Source organism: Sitophilus oryzae, unplaced genomic scaffold, assembly GCF_002938485.1.
Source record: "Sitophilus oryzae breed Bouriz unplaced genomic scaffold, Soryzae_2.0 scaffold_738_pilon_pilon, whole genome shotgun sequence".
Taxonomy (NCBI): Eukaryota; Metazoa; Arthropoda; class Insecta; order Coleoptera; family Curculionidae; genus Sitophilus; species Sitophilus oryzae.
The window spans coordinates 1,426,903-1,450,072 of record NW_022147349.1 but is presented as its reverse complement, the minus strand read 5'-3'; the positions used below and the strand labels follow the sequence as shown (position 1 = coordinate 1,450,072).

Here is a 23,170-nt window from a genome sequence, read left to right as displayed (position 1 = left end):
GCAACCCGATTGCCACATTCATTATTTTTAAAATTTAGTTCGATTATTTCCACTTTTTCTGCAAGTGAGTACACCATAATTGTTAAAAAGTTTAACGATATTGAGAAGAACTTCAACGCACAAGTCACAGAACAGCTATCTAGCAACCCCACCTGATTGTTCAACCTTGTGGCAAGTGAAAAAATGCGTAAACATCTAGAAATAATAAGAAAAAACAGCAAATTGGTTGAAGGAATTTATCCTTATCATTTACTCTGATAAATGTTTAAATAAACTTTTCAAATTTCAATCCTTCATATTTTCTGAATGACCCGACCGATTTTCAAAAACAAAGCGGGAAAGTATAGAGAATAGAAAGCCCTTTTCATTGCGGTACAACTTGACCCCCTTTCCATTTGAAAAAAATTGGGGGATGACACCCCCGCTTAGAGGGTTAAAGATTTTGCAATCATTTTTGGGGCAAAAGTTGTCCCCCTCACAAACAAAATTGACGTGTTTTTGAATTTTCTGAAAAAAAATACCCTGGCCGTTAAGCCTTGCGGAACGTTTTCGATGGGCCACCCGGTATGTGGAACACAATATCTGCCAAATAGCCACCATGCCAGCACACAATTCTTTTGTTGAAATTTTCCATTACTGCTGAACATATTTCTGGAGTTATGTAACGAATTATTCGCCTAATTTCTTCTTTCAATTGTTGAATGTTTTGCGGATTGTTTTCGTAAGCTTTGCATTTCACATAGCCCTACAAAAAATAATCTAGGGGCGTCAAGTCGCATGACATTGGTGGTCAATTTACGTCTCCATTAATGGAGCTCTTCTGCCTCCCTCCAAACTGTGTACTCAATAAATTCAATGTTTCACCTGCTCTATGACATGTCGCACCATCTTGTTGGAATCACATATTCTCTATATCCATGCCCCATATAGCACGTCCAAATAAAATTACGTTTCTACAAGGGAGACTCATGAGAAACAACATATGTTAAAGTGAACCTAAGTGTTCATCTAGTTCTAACATATACATATGAGATACACGAAGGTTTATACTGATAAAATTGAGTGATACAGTGTTTACTAGTTGTATACCGTATGCACTCAAGATTCTAAAGAGTTTTTTGTATCCTAACAAATAATTATTAAACTGATGAAATCTGACGTCGGTATATGAGACATCAATGTATAAGTTATATGTATGAATGTGTGATATTTCGTATCATAGTTGTGCCTATAGTACACACCTTGTCAAAATGTGACGTATACACATAATATAAATATCTATATAGACACTTTGTAATAGTGTACTGTTGTGTCTACATTCTAGCATGAAATGAAGTTCAGTTTATAATCATCTGCTGATGATGCTAACATGGTTAGCGAAACGCGCGTCCAGTGTAAAAGTAAAAGTGTTTTGGTGTATTGTGGTGATTGAGTGTTTTTATTTTGCTGTGTAACACCAAAGGTTCCAACCCTCAACTGTAATGAAATGAAGGTGTGCGCATGCGTGGATAGCCTGAGCGTAGACACACCGACCAAGTGTATCTTATGTATCCTCTCTCCTTTCTCCTTTCTAGGAGTGGTATGTGTATGTGTTAGCAGCCATTATTGTTTTACCATTCGGAAGCTCTATATAAATGTTCTGTTTGTGTGTAGTTTAAAAGAGATAAGGTAAGTTCAAGTTTTTAATTACCTTGTTACACCTTCCTAAGAGTATTATTAATATTATAGCAGCGACTCTTCCCTTTCTCGATACACGATTTACCAAATTTTGACTCCAATGAATGAATAAAACTCCAAATATTCTTGTATAATGATAAAGAGGTTAGCTGAGCGACCTCTGCAATATAATTTATCTAAATGAACCAGAGAAAGAATGATTTAAACATTTCAAAGAACTTCTTACACTGATATTCGGTAAGTTATTGATGATCAATATAGTATATTATACAGTATATACAGTATATCTGGATCAATATGATATATATATATATATATATATATATATATATATATATATATATATATATATATATATATATATATATATATATATATATATATATATATATATATATATATATATATATATATATATATATATATATATATATATATATATATATCAGATATATACTGATACGAGAGATACTCGTCCAACAGAGTGCTCGATGAATGAGTATGCTAATAAACCAACTGCTTGGAGGGAAAATATGAGAAAAAAATGACTAAACGAGGTCCACCAAATCGTGGCGATATACCAGTGTTTACCATTTTAGTATGTTGTTATACTAGGTACGTATAAATATTTTTAATACATTTTGATACAAATTCTGTTCTTTTAATGTGTTTTCTTACTTCTGGTTTCTGCAGTGTAAATAATCATTATTATTGTGTTATTTGCGCTATTGCGTTCCATGATATAAAGAAATATAAGAATTTTATTTCTTAACCACCTAATCCATTTTATGGAAGAAAAATGGTACATTTAATACAAAACAAAAATGGAACAATTTTAAGGCTACTTCTCTTGAACTTACGATCGAGATACTTTTGGAAAATACAAAGTTTTGCCTTCCTAATTTTCGTTCTAAAAAGATATAATTGGTATCATTGAATAAATATTTCTTAAAAAGAACGAAAATTAGGCATCAAAACTTGTATTATTTCCTAAATTCGTTCATAAGAAGTAGTTTTATCTAGCACAAGATGTATATACGAAGCAAAATACATGCGTATACACGCTGTAGTCACAACTGCAATGTGTAAACATAGTTTAAACGTAATACACAAGCACTGTGTATCCTACGGCACACTGTGTATCCCTTACTTTGTGTATGCGTAAATGCTATACTGTGGCTACATTGTGAGGCGGACGTTTAACCTTTGTGCATACGTGTTGAACTACAATGTGTAAACGTAGAATATTTACATCGGGGGAATTGTGTCACCCGGTGTCTACATCTAATAATGTAAACACATCGTAAATGTGATGTGATGTGCTGTATGGGGCATGTCCATTATTTGATCCCATAAAAAAAACATCAATCATTGTTCGATATAGTTCTCCGTTTACTGTAACAGCTTGTTCGTTTTCATCTTCTTGATGCTTTACTTGAGGCCGCGCCGCGCCGCTAGATTATTTTTGGTGGGGCTATCTGAAAAGCAATGCTTACGAAAACAATATGGAACAATTCAACCATTGAAAGAAGAAATTAGGCGAATAACTTTTGACATAACTCCAGAAATGTGTTCAGCAGTACTGAAAAACAAAAGAATTGTATCTTGCCAGAAAAGTCCTGGTAGCTATTCAGCAAATATTGTGTTCCACATATAATTGTACACTGTCCAGCTACGCACTGCCTACACTTCAGCAGAAATCTACGGTATCGAAAGATGCCTACAATTTATCTTAGATAGGAACTATCGAAAACAGGAAATAGCCATCTTATCCGATAGTCAAGCAGCACTAATCCAAAAAAATCCTTATCTCCAAAGTCAATTTGCTTGAACATATATAATATAATAACAATATAATGAACAATTTTGGCGATATATTACCTTGTCGGACTCCCTTCTTAATTTTAAAATCTGCTGTTTTCTCGTAGAGCCTCACACATGCTTTTGCATTATTGTATATGTGTCTGATGATTGTTATGTATCTGTGATCTACTCGGCATTTGGTTAAAGCCTTTAACATCTTACGTTGATTTATTATATCAAACACCAACATTAAAGGCCTGTTATATTCCACAGATTTTTCGATTAGAGTCAACTTGGGGAGAATAACTTGGAGATGATCATTTGCGATAAAATTCTGAGCACATTTGGCCTAAATCATTACATACATCAAACATTACAAACATTACATATGTAGAAATATAATAACGTTTTTGAAAAATTTACAAAATATTTATAATTCTTTGATAGTAACAATTCGTTATATCAACTTTTTTGTTATAATACTGTTGAAATATCTTTATTTAAATTTAATCTTTGTGTATTTTATGATAACAATTATTATATATTTAGTCGTAATTATAGAGCATTAGGTGTTTGTTAGTTAATATAATTTTAAATGTCATATTTTTGATATTATGTTACGAGATAATTGGGTTAACAAAATCCAAATAAAATAGAAGTATTTCAAGGTTTGTTTCAAACAACAGAAAAATGTACCTTTTCTTGTCAAACAATGATTCAGGGATTATTATTGTTTAGTGTAGGTAAATATGTTACAGACCACTGTGACCAAATACTTTTATATGTTACAGTCATGTCCTCTTTTTTAGTAATTTATTTTAAAATCTTATATTTATGTTAATATTACCAAGCAACTATATACAACAATGAGAATGTAATTATAATATTGACAGAAACTTTGTATTTATATACCCAAAATATGTATTATATAAAGTGGCAGAGAAACTAGGATTGAAGTTTTAATATATTATAATAGGATACATAATATATAACTTGCTAACAATGTCTATAATTTTGCGAGAGATTCATTTATTGAAAAAATAATAAGTAAATCGCCACCGAAACAGAAATCTAAAATATATATGTTATTTTTTAAAATACTATACTTTAATATAGTATAATCCGACTGGAGCGGAGAACAAAAATATAACAAATTTGCTTAATCAACAAATAATGTCAAAGCCAATCACTATGCGTTAATGCGCGGATTTGATGTGTAAATGTACGAATCTTCGCAGTGTCGGTTTTATGGCGAATTATCAAAAGAAAAATCACGAACCCAGGAAGCATATTTGTATGTTGCACACAGATTGTCCATTCGGAATTAGTCGGGTCTGCTGCGATTCGACTGTATGTAATTTAAGTTATACTCGGGAGAGCACTTCCTTTGATGAAGCGAGTGCAACATACAAAAACAGTGTAACATATATATGCCAGTTTAATTTTGGCGCTTATAGGAAAAATGGTGTAGCTAACACGAACTAGTTAGGTAAATAACTATTCTTTTATGAAACGCGCTTGATATTTTATGATATTTTCAGTCTCCTTAAAAAAAAACTTCAAAATTGTTGCATATAACGTGTCATACCTACCTACGTTTATTTTTTATAAGGTATAAGCAGTTAAAACTGTAGTTTAATTACAATTAAACAATTAAAAAGACATACTTATTGACCTATGTAAGTCATGTACTGTTAGTTTTGATAAAATTCATAAAACTTAACTGAAGCTGGTACATGTTTAAAAAATAGTGATTTAATAGAAACTATGAAAAGTCTAACATAAAATTATAAAAATATTTATTTCTGTTACGTAACAAACAAAACACTTCGACAGGGAGTCTTAAACAAAATGAAACATTTTTCTGAGCCCGATATTTGCTTCAACACATTTCGACAAACTATGTTGTGCTTTTCTTACTATTTTTAAGCACCCGTCCTCGATTTCGGTTCTTCATACCTTAGCTTAATTAAATACCAGTATGGAAATGAGAGTATAGCTTGTTTACATTATTTCCATATTTATTTTTGTTTTTCAAGAAACTAGATATTGCAGGAACAAAAAGGTCGGGATCATCGTTGATATTTTTTTTAATTTCTTCTGAATAAACTTTCCAATTATCCCCCACCTCTACTTCTTCCTGACTTTTCAATCATAATTGGAATGAGTTTTCATCCACTTTTCTGTATTCGTAATTTTCCGGTAACTTTTTCATGCTATTTAAAAATAAAAAAACAGCAATCGCAGCGTCTATTGTCCTAGCTAAATGGGTTGGAAAATATAATATAGACAATACGTCATAAAAAGTCATAACATGAGTCCATAGACATAAGTCATCAATTCACAAAACATAATTATTCATAATAACGCCAACACTACTCTGTATGTGGCACTCGCTTTATCCAAGAAAGTTCTCTCCCGAGTATAACTTACATACCGCCGAATCGCAGCAGACCCGACTAATTCTGAATGGATAATCTGTGTACAACATACAAATATGCACCCAGGAATCGATCTCGGACCTCATGAGTATATGTTTTAACTCTATGGGTATATGATTTGGCAATGCGTCTACTAGTCATAATACGGTCTACAACATACAACGACCTACAAAATGTGGGTCAGCTGCGTTTTGCAGGGATATACTTTGGGGTGGACATGCTCCTCATAGATTACGCGTCTCAAGAATCGGCGGATTGGCTGGTAGAAACGGCACCTAAGCTTAAGAATTGGCAGAGGCTGGGATTGGTTACAATGAAGAGGGAAAACATCCATAAAGAGACGACCAGCACGGTTTTTCTGTCGAGAAGGAAGGGGAAAGACGCCATCTACCTGCTGAGCCTTATCTAGGCTCAGAAGTCCGATGTCAAGAACATCGAGTTGGCGAGTCATCAACTAGAGGATGGAGGTCATAGTCAGGTCCTCACAATAGGAATTGACCTCAAATCCAAAGATGCAATAAAGAAAGAGGGATATATTCTCTTATAGATTCGGGACAACACCGGTATCAGATCTAAGGACAGACGTGAAGTTAAAGACGTGAAGAAAATGGAGACAGATCCTCCAGCCTCCACCTTACGGATACCTCAGCCGGAGACAAGCTCCTCGGCTGTGAAGGGCACGAACGCCCAAACACCAATCGTGAAAGGGTGCGTATATTTTCGGAGGAGGTAGATGTCCACTCCTCGGAGGAAGAACATCTGTTGTCAGAGGAGGATGGAAAATCCCCATATATGATGGGGACACAATAGATCATTCTACATTCCTCTGATAGTCTAGGAGACAGTGAAGATTTTTGGTAATTATTTTCCCAGTTAGCAAACACCGATAGAATTATTTGGTAAATTATTCTAAGCAAGTTTCATATATGTGCACGGGGGGTTTTCTGATGGGTAGAAGTAGAAAATGCGTTAGAAAATACCGTATGATCGAAAAAAATGGCATCCAGATAGCTGGCCAGATTGGAAATGAACATTGATGACATACCCCATATAATTTTATGTACATATAAAATGCCAGCTATCTTCAATCGACGCCATGGCTAAGGACTTTTATTCGATTATATTATATAAATATACTGCACTTTTTTTCCAGCGATAAAAATAGTTCTATTAGTGGGAAATGTTGTGCAGTTAACAAAAAAAAGTCTAGGTAATCTGTGAGAATGGGTAATTTTCTGGCATATTTTTTCGCTTATTTTCGCAGTATTAAAAATTCGTCAGTTGATAGATTATATTATAATTACAGCTGCAAATAATGTGATGAGTGATGAATTGGAGGCAGTGGTATTCCCGGTAATCGAAAGAAATTTTTTCTACACCAATTCTGAAAACAATTTAATAGCCATGCTATTTGATGAGAGGAGGCACATTAGAGAGTTAGGGCTCAGGAGACTGCTAAAAAGGCCAGACAGTCTGCTTTGCCTGGAAAAGGCATTAGGAACTTTCATACTCCTTCACTTAAATTTGACGCATTTGGTTACACGGAAATTATAGATTGGAGCCTTACAAAAATATCGCCACCACCTTTTCTCCGTGGGATAAGTGATGAAGAAATCAAAAGGTTCATACCCGGATTGGGATATAAGAGAGTTCCCACCACACGCAAGCTGTGGAGCGTTGCGTGAAGCTAGTTACCGAAGCTTCTCTTAAGGTATACGGGCCGCAATCCGATGGATACATTAGGGCAACACTCAAATCGAGAGAAGCAATTAACGAATTCAGCAGTAAGGCAGACTACAAAGTGACATTGGAAAGGTCGGAATAAATCGGCACACACTCTTAATGGAGGGAAGGGTGGAACTCGAAGTGTAGCCACCTCCTCCTAATGAGTTCTGGGTTGTTTAGATAATAATTTAAAATTAATTAGATTGTTTTCTAAATAAGCAAAGCGTTGCACATTTGCATGCGTAAACTTACGGAAAAAAGATAAAAATTTGCATTTATATGGTTTAAAAGAGGTAATATTTTTTTCTGCAGGCAACTAAATACTATTACTAACGTTTAAGCACCACAGCGCTAAAAAATAAAAACCTCAAGTTAAGAAAAAAAAATTGCAAAAAAACTGTCAAATTCGGCGGTTGCGCAATCGGAAGATGTTATCCGAATTTGATAAAAAAAAAAATGATAATGCTTGTATACACCTAAGGCAACTTTTGCGCGGTATAGCAAGCCAAAATTTCATTTTTGAGATTTTCCGATCCACCCTAATGTGGAACAACCCGAAAGCTTTTTCTTAAAACCAGCATCGTAAAAAAATTTCTGCAATTTTCAAGATGCCGGCAAAGTAATTTGCCAATTTCGTAAATTAGCCAGACTTGCTTTTGATTATAGTTTATGAAATTATCAAATGAAATTTCAACCATGGGTAATTAAGGGTTACGAATTTCAAACACTACTTTAATAAATGTCAAATATTTATGACTGGAAAATAAGTGGACTTTTTATTTTTTCTTTAACTTAATGTCACCATCCGAACAAACTATTATATGAGAAAATAAGTACAAAAAAAATCAGTGTGTCTTGGACTAATAGGATATTAAATAGATATGAAAAACTAAATTCATTTTTGGGACAATTATGATTACCTGTTTTTTATATCTATTTAACGGTTACAGTAATTCTTTTGAATCACTCTATAGATATTTAGCCCCACTTCGAGGTGCTAAAAGATAAGGCGTGACGTCACCGTTCTAGTACTTATGAGTGTGGAACGTCGTGTCTATGAAGGTGTTTTACCGTGCTGCACAGGTGCAAATTAACACAAAAAATCAGTTTTTAGTGTACCTACCGGCATCGTAATTGCAGCATCACTTGATGACGACTCCTAACACTTTGGTACGTACCCACATCTAAATATTTTAATAATTAAAGATTTTAAATATGTTATTAAAGGTAAATAACTACCATTTTTCCTTTTTTGAGACATGTGCATTAATAGGTACTAATTGATATTGTATTTTTATCTACTGTGTCTTAGTATAGCAGATAAATGGCAATAACTGTAATTACTCAAGATCGCCTCATTTTTTCATGTTACCAAATATTATTTTCTAACTTAAGAATGAAAAAAAAAATCTTTAACTTAATTATTGGTTTAAAAAAATATGAAACAAAATCATACTGATTTTTAAGCATAAAATGGCAGAGCTATAAAACTCATTGTGTAGTAATTGTAATAACAACACCTGATAATAATTATTATAAGATTTATGTATCTATACATATAAAAACATTTGGGTTGATAACGTTTATAAATTTTTCCTATATTGTGTTAAGACTTGAGTACAGTGTTGCTTTCATTCGGACAATGTAAAATAATTCTTTTTTTTGCCTACTTGATTTAGATATACAAAAATATAAATAATATAAAACATTTATATTATTTATAGCTATATAATGATAGACTATGTATAATGATATACTTATGATATAAAAGTATTAAGTTTGGGTCCTTGTACTGTTTTCATTGTTTTGAGAAAAAAAATGTATAAAGAATATAACGCTTCTCATTGCTCCAAAATAATTCAAGTATTTCAGAGTAAATTAAATACATCCCAAAATTTTATTCAATTATAGCTAAAAGCATGCTTAGTTTTCGCTACCCAAGGTGATTCAGTATCATTAAGCTATGTTATAAATCATTTATAATCCGAATTTTGAAAGTATCATTCATGTTTTCGATTTGCTAAACTATATTTGATGTAATCTTTATATACAGCATTATCAACTTTATTTGTTTAATCATTTCGAAAGCTCCAAAAAAATTAAAAAGCGATTAATGGTTGGTACAAATATAGTTTAAACGAGAAAATATATATAGTTTAAACAACGTTTAGTGTATTTGCGGTCTTAATGAATGTTTTAACAAAGCAGCTATTCATGCATTGTTCAAAATAAGCTCTTAATATATTTCTTTTACCTATAACTTTTAAATAGAATTGCTCCCGCGAAAACATCTAACCAAAGAACTAACTACTCTAAACTATCAGAGAGGCAGTGGCGGATACAGAGGGGACCCATGGAGTCCGCCCACCCCCTAAAATCTCTAAATTGGATTAAATATTAGGCTTTTCAGTTCAAAATGGCGCCCTAAAAAGCAAATTCTACATTACTTTTTATATGCCTCCTCCCCTAACATAAATTCCTGCATCCGCCCCTGCAGAGAGGCATATGTGTATTTAATTACTTCTTTAAAAATTTAGTGGAAATTTTGTGTATTTGGTCTGATATTTATTTATTCAAAAACTTGACCGCCTCTTTTGTACCAACAGATGTCATTTATCGTTTATTTTGAAAGCTCTGTCTATAAGTTTCCATTTTATCTGAGAATATACGACAATAATACAATACACGCTTACAGCATAGACAACATTAAGACCCTCAACACCTCAAACGAAACCACAACATAATTTTATTTTTTTTCCTCAACCAATGTATAATCAATTTAATATTTAATAATAATAATCACCAAACTTATTCTAATTATCGTATAAGTTTGTTCTCTTGAGTTGCTGTGATACGACGTCTTTCGATCCTCCTTCTTCATCCTTTTATAGAAATCTTCCATTAGAGATTGGGCGTTTTTTGCACTATCGAGAAATGAGGGGTTCAGAAGTGAACTATATAGATCAAGTCCTAGAAGATAATTATGGAAAAAATGAGAGTTAAAGTTTTTTAATGTTACTTAATTAAAATAAAACAAGCTGAAGAAGAAAATTTCACACCATGTTTTATTATATTTTAAATTGTATAATTGCAAACTAAAGTAACTCAAAATACAACTACTGTGGTCATTTTTAAGAATGCTTGTTGCTTGTTTATGCTTTTTTGGACTTGAACCATTTTATCTCTATGAAAATATTTGAAATTTTAGATATAAATTGGTTCATCGGTACATACTTCTTTATCATTAAGGGATTTACATTATCTATTAATACTGTTTTCTATACGATTTTTATAAAAATTATTGTATATAGGCGGGATAAAGGGAAGGAGATCTTTCACGTGTTGCCTTTCAGAGGGTGTTACCTTACGTCTATATGAAATGATAAGATTTTTCTTCCTCGTGCAGTTTTATTCAGGTCAACAACGTGTCAGATATTTAAATATTTGTAAGAAAAACAGCCTAACTTATTGATGTAGTAATAGTGAAAATCAAACTATACTTTCAGAATCGATAGAATCAGACCTTTAAGATGGCTGATAATCTGATTCACTTGATGCAAATGGTTCAGACTTTGTTTCATTGTCATCCATTTTATCAAAAAGAGAACTCTAGCTCTAAATTTTAGCACGTGTGTTAAAATCGGGTACAGCGTTAAATTTAATGGACTTGATTCAGTTCACTCCTGAAAGGAATCAACAGAATATTCAGAAACCAAACAGAAATAAGCTACAGCTGCTTAATGCGTGAAGTATGACTTGATTCATTTCTCTACTGGAAAAAACAATATTTTATAAACGTATAAAGACGATTATCTTAAAATAGTAAGAAATTAGACTTGATCCATTTTAATTCTGACCACTTCAAATGTCGTAGACGTTATGATGTTCGTAACAATATTATGCGTGTTTAGAAGGTTTCTTCGACATTTTTGAAATTTAAGTTCTAAAAAGGAATTCAAGCAGACTAAATCCTGAATCCTTTAATAGATAAATAATTGGTATGTGGGTCTACTCAGTCCCAAAGATAGTGGTTCAAAAGTAATGCTGGTCACGTTACGTTTTCACGCTAGTATCTTTAGCTGTATCACAAACGTATGTTTCTTCGTGTTCAGCAAAGATGAGAGGAAAGCAGTACGTCAATTTATTGATGCAGAATATTAATAATTCACTCTTGCTCACATTTTTGGTGAATACTGGCCTTTAGATACAAAAAAACCTAGACCTCTGCTTGGTTAATATTATGAAAATTTTGAAAACCTGAAACCTGAAAGATGAATTATGATCCCTGACTGGCGAAGTTCAAGGTAGAATTTCAAAAATTTATTCATGTTAAGATGGTTCAATTTATCAGCAAATTATATTTCTAAATTTTAATACTGATTAGAAGGCGCCTGATAGAGAAAAAAGATTTAAAATCATTAATACGCAGTAAAATTTTAATTACATGCTTTCTATCCGATTTAATATAACGTCCCACGAATATTTTGCACCAGCGTTGTAAAATACTTCTACTTATATGATTATATAGCCTTAAAACAGGGTTAAATTCTCTCCTTATCGCGCCAAATACAAATGAAGATAATGGTTATCAAATAACAATAAAACGTATGTGTGTATGTGTACCTGTAGACGCTTAGCTATATAACGAAACCGTAACACACATATATGTACCTAGTTATTTACCTGTTCAGTTTGATTTTGAATTAACACGTTCTAGATATACGTATATACATGGCGAAGCTACTGGTGCCACACATCGTAAGTAAAATAGTTTTGTTTATAAAGGAACTTAACATTTTTTCTAGCTTTTGTTAAGAGTTATAAAAGTAGATTGTTTTACTATTTGAATTATTATAAATAATTAATATTAATATTGGCAGCTTCCTTTGCCTTTTGTTTTATCAAATCGCCAAATTATCATCCTATATTTGGCGAGCTGAACAACTCGAAAATTTGCATATCCAAAAATCATTTGTAGTAGACATATTTTCTAAAATTTGGAACTTATAAATAACTGGACATTATAGAGTAAATTTAGAAGTATCTTTGGATTGCTACCGTATTGTTGAGTTTCTTATAAAATTATCGCTATCATAAAATAGCATCAATTTTTGAAATTACTCATAAACGCCTTTGCAAATCAGAGTCCATACTGGTAACTTTATTTTGGATTAGGGGAATTATATCCAGGTAGAATGTTGAATGGAAATGTAGGAGGGCGACCTTTAAGATCTATCGTGTCCCTTTTTCTTGAGTTATAAAATCAAACAGTTTATAATTGATCACACATGTTTCTGTTGGAGGGAAGACAGGATTCATTCATACAGGGAGGGACAGGATTCATTCATATAACTTCCTGTTGGAGGGAAGACAGGGTATTTCCCATCCTCCTGACAACAACTAGTGGAGTGGACATGCATCTACTTCCTACGAGGGTTTACCCCTTCCACGGTTTAGCCCTCCGTGCCCTTCATAGTCGAGGAGCTTGTCTCCGCCTCAGGTACCTCCTTGAGGTAGAGGCTGGAGGATCTTTCCCCATTTTCTCCACTTCTTTAACTTTGTCTTTTCTTAGGCCTAATACCGTAGTAGTCTTGGATCTATAATAGAGAATATTCTTTCTCTATTGCCTTCTTGGATTTAAATTCAATTCAAATTGTGAGGATGGTCCCCTCTCTCGAGTTGATGTCTCGCAAACTCGATGTCCTTACATTGGAGTTCTGGCAAAGATGGTGGTATACTGCAAGGGTTAGTCGGTCCACTTCTACAGAGCCCCGCATGTAGAAGTAAGGAAGACGAGAATACAATGGGTTGCGCCCTGGTGCCTCAATAAGGTTGAGACCAGTATAGAGGCTAGTTTTCTATCTAGTCATGCATCCCTTTGACCCTTGGTCGCGTCATCATAGGATTTAGGTTTTTGTTGAGGTTCTATCTCCGCTTGGTCCGCGCGGACCCCCACACCCTCTGTCCCTTCTCTGTCCGTAATACATAACCACAGACCGTAGAGGGTGCCTGGTATGACGAGTAGGGTAGTCTCATCCGGCATTGTTATACGTCTTGGTGCAATACCCTGGTCACGACACTACACGCAGGGACAAGACAATGCGATGCTCCTTAGACCTAGCTAAAGTGCAAGTGGAGATTCCCTCTAACACTAGGATATTTTATGCTGTTTTAAAATGTTAAAGAAGCACAGATTATATTAGATACCTAGTTATTGGAAAATGTCGTACTTTAACAACAGCAATAAATAGAACATTAATCAAATTTAATTACAACCGTCTATCAACGAATGGAATCAAAATTAAATTACAGCCTTATAATTTTTAGGACTTCATTTTTAGGAAAAATTCAATCATATTATGTTTTTTTTTAATTTTTTTTTCTCTAAAACGGTATGGAAATTTGGAAAAGTATAAAAGGGGTTAACCATTTAATGCATGCAATTTTTTTTTAATTTTTCTCAAAATGTCAATAATAAAAAGTTCTTCCTCTTGTAAAGACAATCCGGGGATATACTGTATAGTAGGTCTATATCGTCGATAGTAGATACCTATTAAAGTAATATTGATTAAAAACAATTGATTAAAGTAATGGAATAAAATATTATCACGATATAATACACATTAGTATAGAGAGAATACTTTTATCTAATAATATACCAATACAACTAAACTTAATTTAGCTATATTAATTCTAGGATTTAAATAGGGGAGATTTATCTATATGTATAATCATTTAATATTAATATAGTATGCAGTCATTTATTGCCATCATATTTCCAAATTTGATAAGTATCAATTTCAACAAAAAATAATGGCATTTTTGTTAAAACACCAGTATACTGGCGCTTCTTATACGACGCTGAGGCTACAAGGAGAACGACTGTTTGTATTGAATTGAAATTTTGTGAGCACATGTAGGTCAAATTAAAAGGTTTAATTTTAGGTTTAATTCAAAGCATTTTTTAAAATTATATTGAGTTCTGCAGGGTGTCTTCAAAAAAATACACTTACAAGTTCTTTTTTTGTAACGGAACACCCTATATAATACTGGATTTTTGGGTTCAATAAAAAAAATATAGGTGTGGTTCACAGAAGAATAATGTGATATTAGGGGTAAAGTATAGACTTTACCCCTAATATGTAGTTATTAAACAGTTTTTTTAATTTAACTTTTTCTGTATTTTTAGAAAATGTTAAATATGTCAGAAATCTTACATTTTAGTCATATGTTTCTCTAATGAAACTTGCCGTTATTTTATTCCTAGAATCCGAAAGTCAATAAATAGGTTCTTCCATTAATATATAGGATGTTCCATTATAAAAAAAAAACACTTTGATGTGAAACTTTTTTGGGGACACCATATAGAACTCTATATATTTTAAAACAATGCTCTTAATTAGCCTACATATCATCACAAGAGTTCGGAATTATGCAAAAGTTCGGAGTACTCAACAAATTTCTTACAGTGTGTAAAAGCCTCCATAATATTAAGTCGAGAGTCACCATCATGGATCACTGAACGATCCCTTCCTGACCAATACAGTAGTTAGGCAGGGATGTGTCTTAGCTCCTCTCCTATTCAACATACTTTCAGCGCTCTCTATTATAGTGGATAGCAAACCGCAAGAAAGAGAAATGGGTGTTAGATACAGGTATGACGGTGGTCTGTTCAACATAAAAAGACTCAAGGCAAAAACACGTATAAAATTCATCACAGAACTTCAATACGCCGATGACTGCGCTCTGATTGCAAAAACGTTACAGCAATTACAAGAAAAGCTGAACACATACCTGGGCATACGACTCATACGAGGCTTTGGGGCTTAAGCTGCAAATATGAATTGCTAACCTGCTGCGAACCTAAATTAATGTGCAATCCCCCAGAAGATCATAACATTGCTACAGAAATCGGAGAACTATTGGAATATGTAGCGGAATTCAATTCAATTCAGTTTGATTTCGGAATAGGTCAATATCGACTCTGAAATTCAGCACAGAATTAGCAGTGCCTCAAGAGCATTCTGGAAATGAAAAGACAGGGATTTCTACAATTATGACTTGAGCACAAAAACGAAACTTGCAATGTACCGAGCAATAATAATCCCCACCATGTTATATGGAAGCGAATCCTGTGTGCCGTACCACCGGCACACGAACGCATTAAACAAGTTGCAACAGAGATACCTTAGACAACTGTTAAGAATCAAATGGTACCACCATGTCTAAAACGTGTCAGTCCTTGAAAAAGCTAGCTGCGATAGCGCTGAAGTCATGATTACTAAATCCCGCTTAAGATGTGCTGGCCAGCAGCTGGCTACAGTATGCAGGAAAGGAAAACCGCCTGCCAAAATCTCTTCTTTACGGTGAGCTTGTAGACGGTAAGAGGAAACCGGTTGGAGAACTCAAAAGATACAAGGATATTTTCCATGAAAACTTAAAGGATAAGCATGCGGAATTAGTAGGAGGAAGCACCGCACAGTTGAACGCATTGAAGAAAAATTAACAACGACTCAGTTAACAACGACAACCAAAAAGTAAAGAGGCAACAAAGTAAAGAGATTTTTGAACGTCCGGAGTGCAGAAGAGAGATAACATCACGTATCGGGTTTTTCAATCACAGAAAAGCTCATAAAAGAAAACGCCTTGCGTAACCCTCTTCTGATGCGTTCAAATACTTTTCAGAGAGTAATGGCAGTAATAATTATGGCCATTATGGCATTTAAATACAAACTGTCGTTCTCTTGTGTGAGAGGCGCCATCGCCAGCATGTATGTTAAATCCAGTATAGGGACTAGAAATATCAAGATTATTATTATAAATATGTATATACCTACTATGTTCCAAAAATGCTCTAGTACACATCTAAGCGATGTTGAATAGCAACCAAGAAATAAATTATAAATTTATATAATGTGTGTGTACCTACTCCTTAAAATAGAATTTTCCTGTGATATCTGTGATTCAAGAAAATACCATACAGGCTGATAAGAAAAAAACGTCGCGTTAGTAGATACCGTAGTTTTCCTCTATTTTATTTACGGATGAATTACTAGATACGGCAAAACACCTTACTGCAATTCATTGTCAATGATTAAGACGATTCCGGGCCTTAGCCAGAAAAAATATAAGCCTTGTTAATTGTCAGATTTTTAATCAGAAGAAATAGGTGTTTGTTTAAGTAAGACACATATTTGAAGTACTTAAATTTATTTATAATTTCACATAAATAAAGGTTGATGTTGATGAATGAAAAATAATTGCAATACATTATTTCAAGTAGGTATAACAAAGAATCATTATTTCACTTATATTTTGAGAATTATGAAAAATGTTAGATTATAATAAAAGTTTTAGGGAATGTTATACTACATAATCAAAAATTATTTTTGAGTATACAGAGCGTTTTAAAAAAGTGTGGCGGATATCTTTTTTTTAATGCAAAATCCTATTTTTATTTTATTTTTAGATTCTGCATAATTTATTTTGTTTATTATATGGAAAAAATATTCTACAGAAAATATATTTTTCAAAATAAACATATATCCATAAATAGTGGTTATCAAAAATGATGTATTTCCATTTATTAAAAAAAAAATATTTAATTTTTTTCAGTATATAATACAAAATTGTCAGTAGCACTATGTTTTCTGATGTTGAGTGAAAAAACTCAAATTTCGTAGTTTTCTGGAGATAAAGAAAAAGACACATGTAAAAATATTTGAGTTTGTTGCGACAGGATGTAAATTTTTGAATTTCGAATAATATTTAAGGTAAAAATTCCAAATTTTTTAAATGGCACACCTTATGCTATTCTTTTGTGATAAATTTTACAAAATCCTTAAACTTTTATTAGTATGTTAGGCTATTTTTATCAGTTTGCGGTTTATCTCGATTTTATCTACCGTATGATATGACATTTCCCATTTAAATGTATTACTTAAATTATTTCTTTTACTATTTTTATTTTACGATTTTGTCTATTTTTGCCTACCCTGCTTTCATTAAAAAGCATATACCCATCAGCCACACATTTTGTATGCCCAAAAATAATTTATAGTAATAAAATAATATTTTTATATTTTTTTCAATAAATTGTGTACCGTAACGTTGGTTGACTCTGTGCATTATTAATATTATAAAGATCATGTTTAAAATACGGAATGGTGATACAAAATGAAATAAACGGCTCCAAGTTGGCTTCGAAATAACAATTCTTGACAATCCCCATCTAATTTTACAAATTTACATGTTATAAAGTGACCTTTTATTCTATCGTATGGAACAGATATAATTAATAAAATGAGAGTAAATGGTTTGGCAAAAGATATTGAGTAAAGCAATATAAAACCAATAATAGATCAAAAATGTTTATCTGAAATCAAATAAAAAGTAATAAAAATTATCGTCAAATAGGTAAATAAATACGATTACCCAGGAATTCAAGAAAACGAATATGATTAGGAATTGAAAATACAAATACAAAAAAAAAATATTTGACAGAAACTATAATTTGACAACTTGTCTATTTTATTGATGGAATTAATTGGAACAATGTGGTATATTCGAAAATTTTAATGCTTTTGATAAAGAGGATCCCATCAAAAATATAAAATGTAAATACCTAACTGCCAAGTTTCGCAGCACGGTTCTTCCACTACAAAGAGATGCGGGATCTCATGTAAAACCAAGTCAGTTATTTTAGTTAGTGTCTACGGAAGTACCTTTTCAACAACTTTGTTGTAAATTGTTAAATCTAATTAAACCAAACCAATATAATAAGTGACCATTATTTATATATGAGATATCTTTATTTCTGTAATAATGGGCCATCCATAAATTACGTCACACCAATTTTAGGACTTTTGGACCCCTCCCCCCGTCCTTGTCACAGATTGTCACATTTTTAGAACTTAAACCTATTTAAACCCTTACCGTTCAGAACTTTTGAGAATTTTAGTGTCTCACTTGCATTAGAACGGCGCTCTAGAAGTTAAACTTAGTTGCGTGAGATAATATCTCATAGCGAGGGTGCTAAATTATTAATAAATATAGATCAAAGTCGAAAATTTTTAAAGCTTTTTTTACATATATAAATTTCGTGCTTTACTATTTTAAATTTTAACATGTTACGTCACAAAACTTTTGACCCCCCCTGCCCCTTGTCACACTATGTCACATTACGGGGATACCCTCCCCTCCCCCCCCAACCCCGTTAACGTGTAACGTAATTTATGGATGGCCTATAATTTTAATGTCTTGCCAATTGCACACTAACATATTCTACTAACTAATAACTTTAAGAGAGTCCACATCACTAGTCCGAAAAAGTAGCAAAATAAGCATTGGGCATTTAGCATTTTATGTAAAACTGGCTAGGTATTTTTACACAAATGAAGAAGGAAATTAAAGAAAAAGGATTAAAGATAAAGGATTAATAATAAATTAAAGATAAAGGATTAAGGATTAATTGTAACACGTTTTTGGACAAGTTTATTTTTAAGATTTTGATGGTCAAATATCACAAAAATATTCCTTATATTTCGACTAAATTTTCTCGAAAATAAAGACATAATTTAAAATTCCATTACAATACGGAAATAGATTAAAGTTTTTTGATTACAGTGATATATAATTTATATATTTTTGTAACAAATTGCTCGTTATTTTATGGCAAAAGCCTTAATCAAAGCACGTGTGTTTGTAATTTTGGGTGTGGCTTAACACAACAGGATCGGGCTAAGCGCTAGGCAGATTTCTGAAATAATATATATTTCCTTCGGCCACACACCCACTTTCCCCGAGCGCTGAGAGCGACCCGAAAGTACAGCGTAATAGATTCTTAAGTGATCTTAAGTGCATTGTTTAGGTTTAATTAGTAATTGAAATAGCAGATTACTCTTTTATAATTATGGTGCCGTGGGAGCGCCAAGTCATTATAGTTATTATAGAAATAAGATATCTATTGATAATGTTGATAGATAATTGATTAGATAATATTGATAACAAAGTTGTGGAATAGGTGCCTCCACAGACACAAAAATCACTGACTTAAGTTTATATGAGATCTAACCACTTTTTGTAGTGGAGGAACTGCATTACGAGACTTTTTTACATTTTGTATTTATGATGGGATCTCATTTCAATCTGTAGGCCATCCTATATTTTCTCGAGTAATATATCTTTCAAAATAATATTAGTAAAACCTGGTTGACACGATCCAAGTATACTCTAACTAAGTATACTTGGATCCTGCCATATTTTCGTACATGGATACTGTGTGTGTTTCACTTGTATGCTGCCTCTATCGTATCAACTGTTGTATCCAAGTGAAGTTGGAAGGCTTTGTAACAACTAAGTAAGTAGGCTGGCTGTCAAACTTATTTGAATGTTAAGTCGCGCGCAGCATTACTATAAGATACATAAGGTACATACATACATACAGTTATATGGCAGCATCCAAGTGTACTTAGTTCATCCAAACCCGCCTAAATTAAATATGTAAGCCTTTCAATCATCAAATAAAATTCGGGATTTTTCATATTTTCATTCCAAAACGACTTTACTGAAGAAACCAGAATGTTTAAGTATAGGAACAAGATATTGAAAAACAATTTTATTCCTGATTCGATTTTTTAAATAATATAGATAGAGTTGAATTTACGATGACAAAGATTTGAGCAATCTCCCTGTGTGATACCCAATCGGTTGATTTAGACTTAGACATTTCATTCATCTATTTTCCAAACATTGGCGTAACTACAGTGGTGCCCGGGGGTGACATCCCCCCCCCATGTACTGCTGGGCGCCCCCAGAGAAATCTTGAATTATGACTCTTGTCTACGTATTAATTTTTATTTGCTTGTGATGTAGTAAAAATGACGTTTTCTAGTTTTAATTAGTTAAAATTATTTTGTTATGTTCAAAAATTGTGATAATTTTTATTTTATTAGAAAATTTGTAGGTATTTAAGTGATCTACAGGAACACGGTTTGATAACCAAGTCTATGAAATTTATTGATAGAGAAATTTATGTGAACGTTTTAAACAAAAAATGTGTTTTTTAATATTATTCTTCATTTTTTAAAGAACAAAAGACAAAAGACCTAGGCCCCCCCTAGGCTCAACCCCAGCCGGGCTCCAGGATGAATTGCTAGTTACGCTAATTATTCCAAATATCAAGTTTAAATATTCTCATTTCATGATTTTACTAATCCTTATTCAAGATCGTGTTTTTGTGAAATACACGTTTTATTTTTATCTCGAAAACTATTAAATATAGGTATAGGGTAGTATAATAGAAAAATGATGAGATATTAAAGTAGTTTCCAAAAAACGTAATAATATACCGGGAGTTTCTTTAAAATAACAAAGATGTTAATACTTTTCAATTGATGCGGCAACACTGTAATGCTGAAAATATTTTAAGTGCGTGGCACCACATGACGCGTTGTCCTACGTTTCATCAAACGTTTTTTTACGCAGCTGTCCTAGGTAGAAGATGCGCGCGACTGAAGCGGCATCGTAGGCGATTCAAATATGTCATCAACAGAGTCATCAATATGTCGACAACAGAGGGCTCATCGCCCTCTGTTGTCGTACGCTTTTATGTCCCACGTAGGATGAAGCGAAAAGCGGGCGATGCGAGCGACTTTATCAAAAAACGTTTTCTTATGAACAATTAATAATTTTTTATGAAACTTATGAATTAGCTCTGTTATCTATCTTATAAAGGTGTCCTGCATTGCCGACGCAGGACGATTTCAGAAGAAAATGGTGTTTGAAAAAACACTTATTGCTCGCATCGCCCGAATCGCCCGCTTTTGTCTCCCACGTACGACGAAGCGTGAGGCGTACAACATTACGCGTAGAGCGGAGAGGACCGCGAAGCGTTTAAATGCATTGAAGTAAATGGAAGTGGCCCCACATGCAGGTGCGGAACGGAGCATATTTTTTTATTGTCCGCTCTGTTGGGCCACGGCCTTAGGTCAAAAGATGCATTTAAGAAAAAAATCCTAAATTTCAAAAATATCCCATCACCGGTTTATAATAGAACTGTTGAATACATTGATAGAACCAGGGAAAAATATAAAGAGGTCCATAAAATTAAATATTAATATAAATGAAACACTCTTTTATACTTTTGAAAATGTAAATACTCAAAAGCCACAAGCAAGAATAATTTTGCAGCTACTATAACATTACTATTTTTTATTTTAGTTCATCACTATGAACCAAATTCTCTTTCCTAATCACCTTTAATTGGAATGAGAAGTATATAGACATAAGCCATATCATATTCTTAAGCAAATACTTAAATATTACCTGAGAAAAATATGAACTAAATTAGCAAATAATTACCATGTAATATTGCATGTGGGGATAGAAAGATTAAGATAAAAACTGGTAGAGCATAGATGTAATGTTGTAATGTTTACCTTCAGCCGTAGATAGTTCTATTTGATATTAAATCCCGGAGTGTCACTTGGAATTTATATCCTTATAAAAACAATGGCATCATTATATAATTACAGGTTTATAGCGGTATTATAAATTTGGCCTGATAAAAACTCAGTTTCTCCAAAAAGGTTAAATCTTCTCAGTTTGTATAATGATAAATATCGTAACGTATATTATATAAAATAAGCACATATTAAAATACTTTCAACTTGTAAGCAACCTGATGAAAATTAAATTTAAATAAAAATTTTTCATGTTTTAGATTACTTGGGATTACTGGTTGTAAGAAGAAAAGGAGCAAACAAAATTTGAAAATAAAGAGAGCTATCCGTCGACAGTATATATTTTACACTGTCATGGAGTTGCTCTCTTTATGGACAAATTTGTCTTCATCGATGGACATAACGGAGACACAAACGGAGACATAAATATTCTATACATGACAAAATGGCGAAGGAAACTTAATTACCAAAAATAAAATAAGTATAAAAAAATATTATCAGAGAATACAGAAAATTAAGTTCAGAATAAAAGATTTTTAAAAGATAAAATTAATATAACTGTAAGACCAGGTTTTAAGGATCAGATTTTGTAATAAAAATAATAAAAATTATAAGGAATTCATATTTCTTTGTTTAATTTACTAATTTTTTATTATTTGAGATAATTAAGAAATTTTAGGACCTGAGAAACAAGAAATGGTCCTTTAAATATAATAAATCAATAATTTGAATCAATTTAATTGTTCTAAATGTTAGTTCTTGGCCAAATTCCATATGAGGACTTTGAAAAAGTGAAATATGAGTGAAATCTAATGTCAGCATTTCAGTAAACATATTCTGTGACACTGCAGGGCCGGCGGAAGGGCCGGTACAGAAAGAATTAAGAAAATAATACAATACAATATTAGTTTTGAAGTATCCTAAAGTCAAAATTTAATATTAAAGTAAAATATATCTTTAGTTGTAGTTTAGTTAAAGCATGCTATTAAATGAGGTAAAAAATGTGTATCTTCTTTTATAAGGGGGCGCAAAAAAGTTATTCGGCCGGTGTCAATATTTCTT

The 23,170-nt window shown here is 32.6% G+C and overlaps 1 long non-coding RNA gene across 1 annotated transcript; it reads left to right on the top strand.

The window, feature by feature from the left end:
* Positions 1–8,700: 8,700 nt before the first annotated feature.
* LOC115888449 lies at positions 8,701–22,732 on the top strand. Its single transcript, XR_004051260.1, has 2 exons — positions 8,701–8,816; positions 22,369–22,732. It is a non-coding gene; the product is annotated as an uncharacterized LOC115888449 (long non-coding RNA).
* Positions 22,733–23,170: the final 438 nt, after the last annotated feature.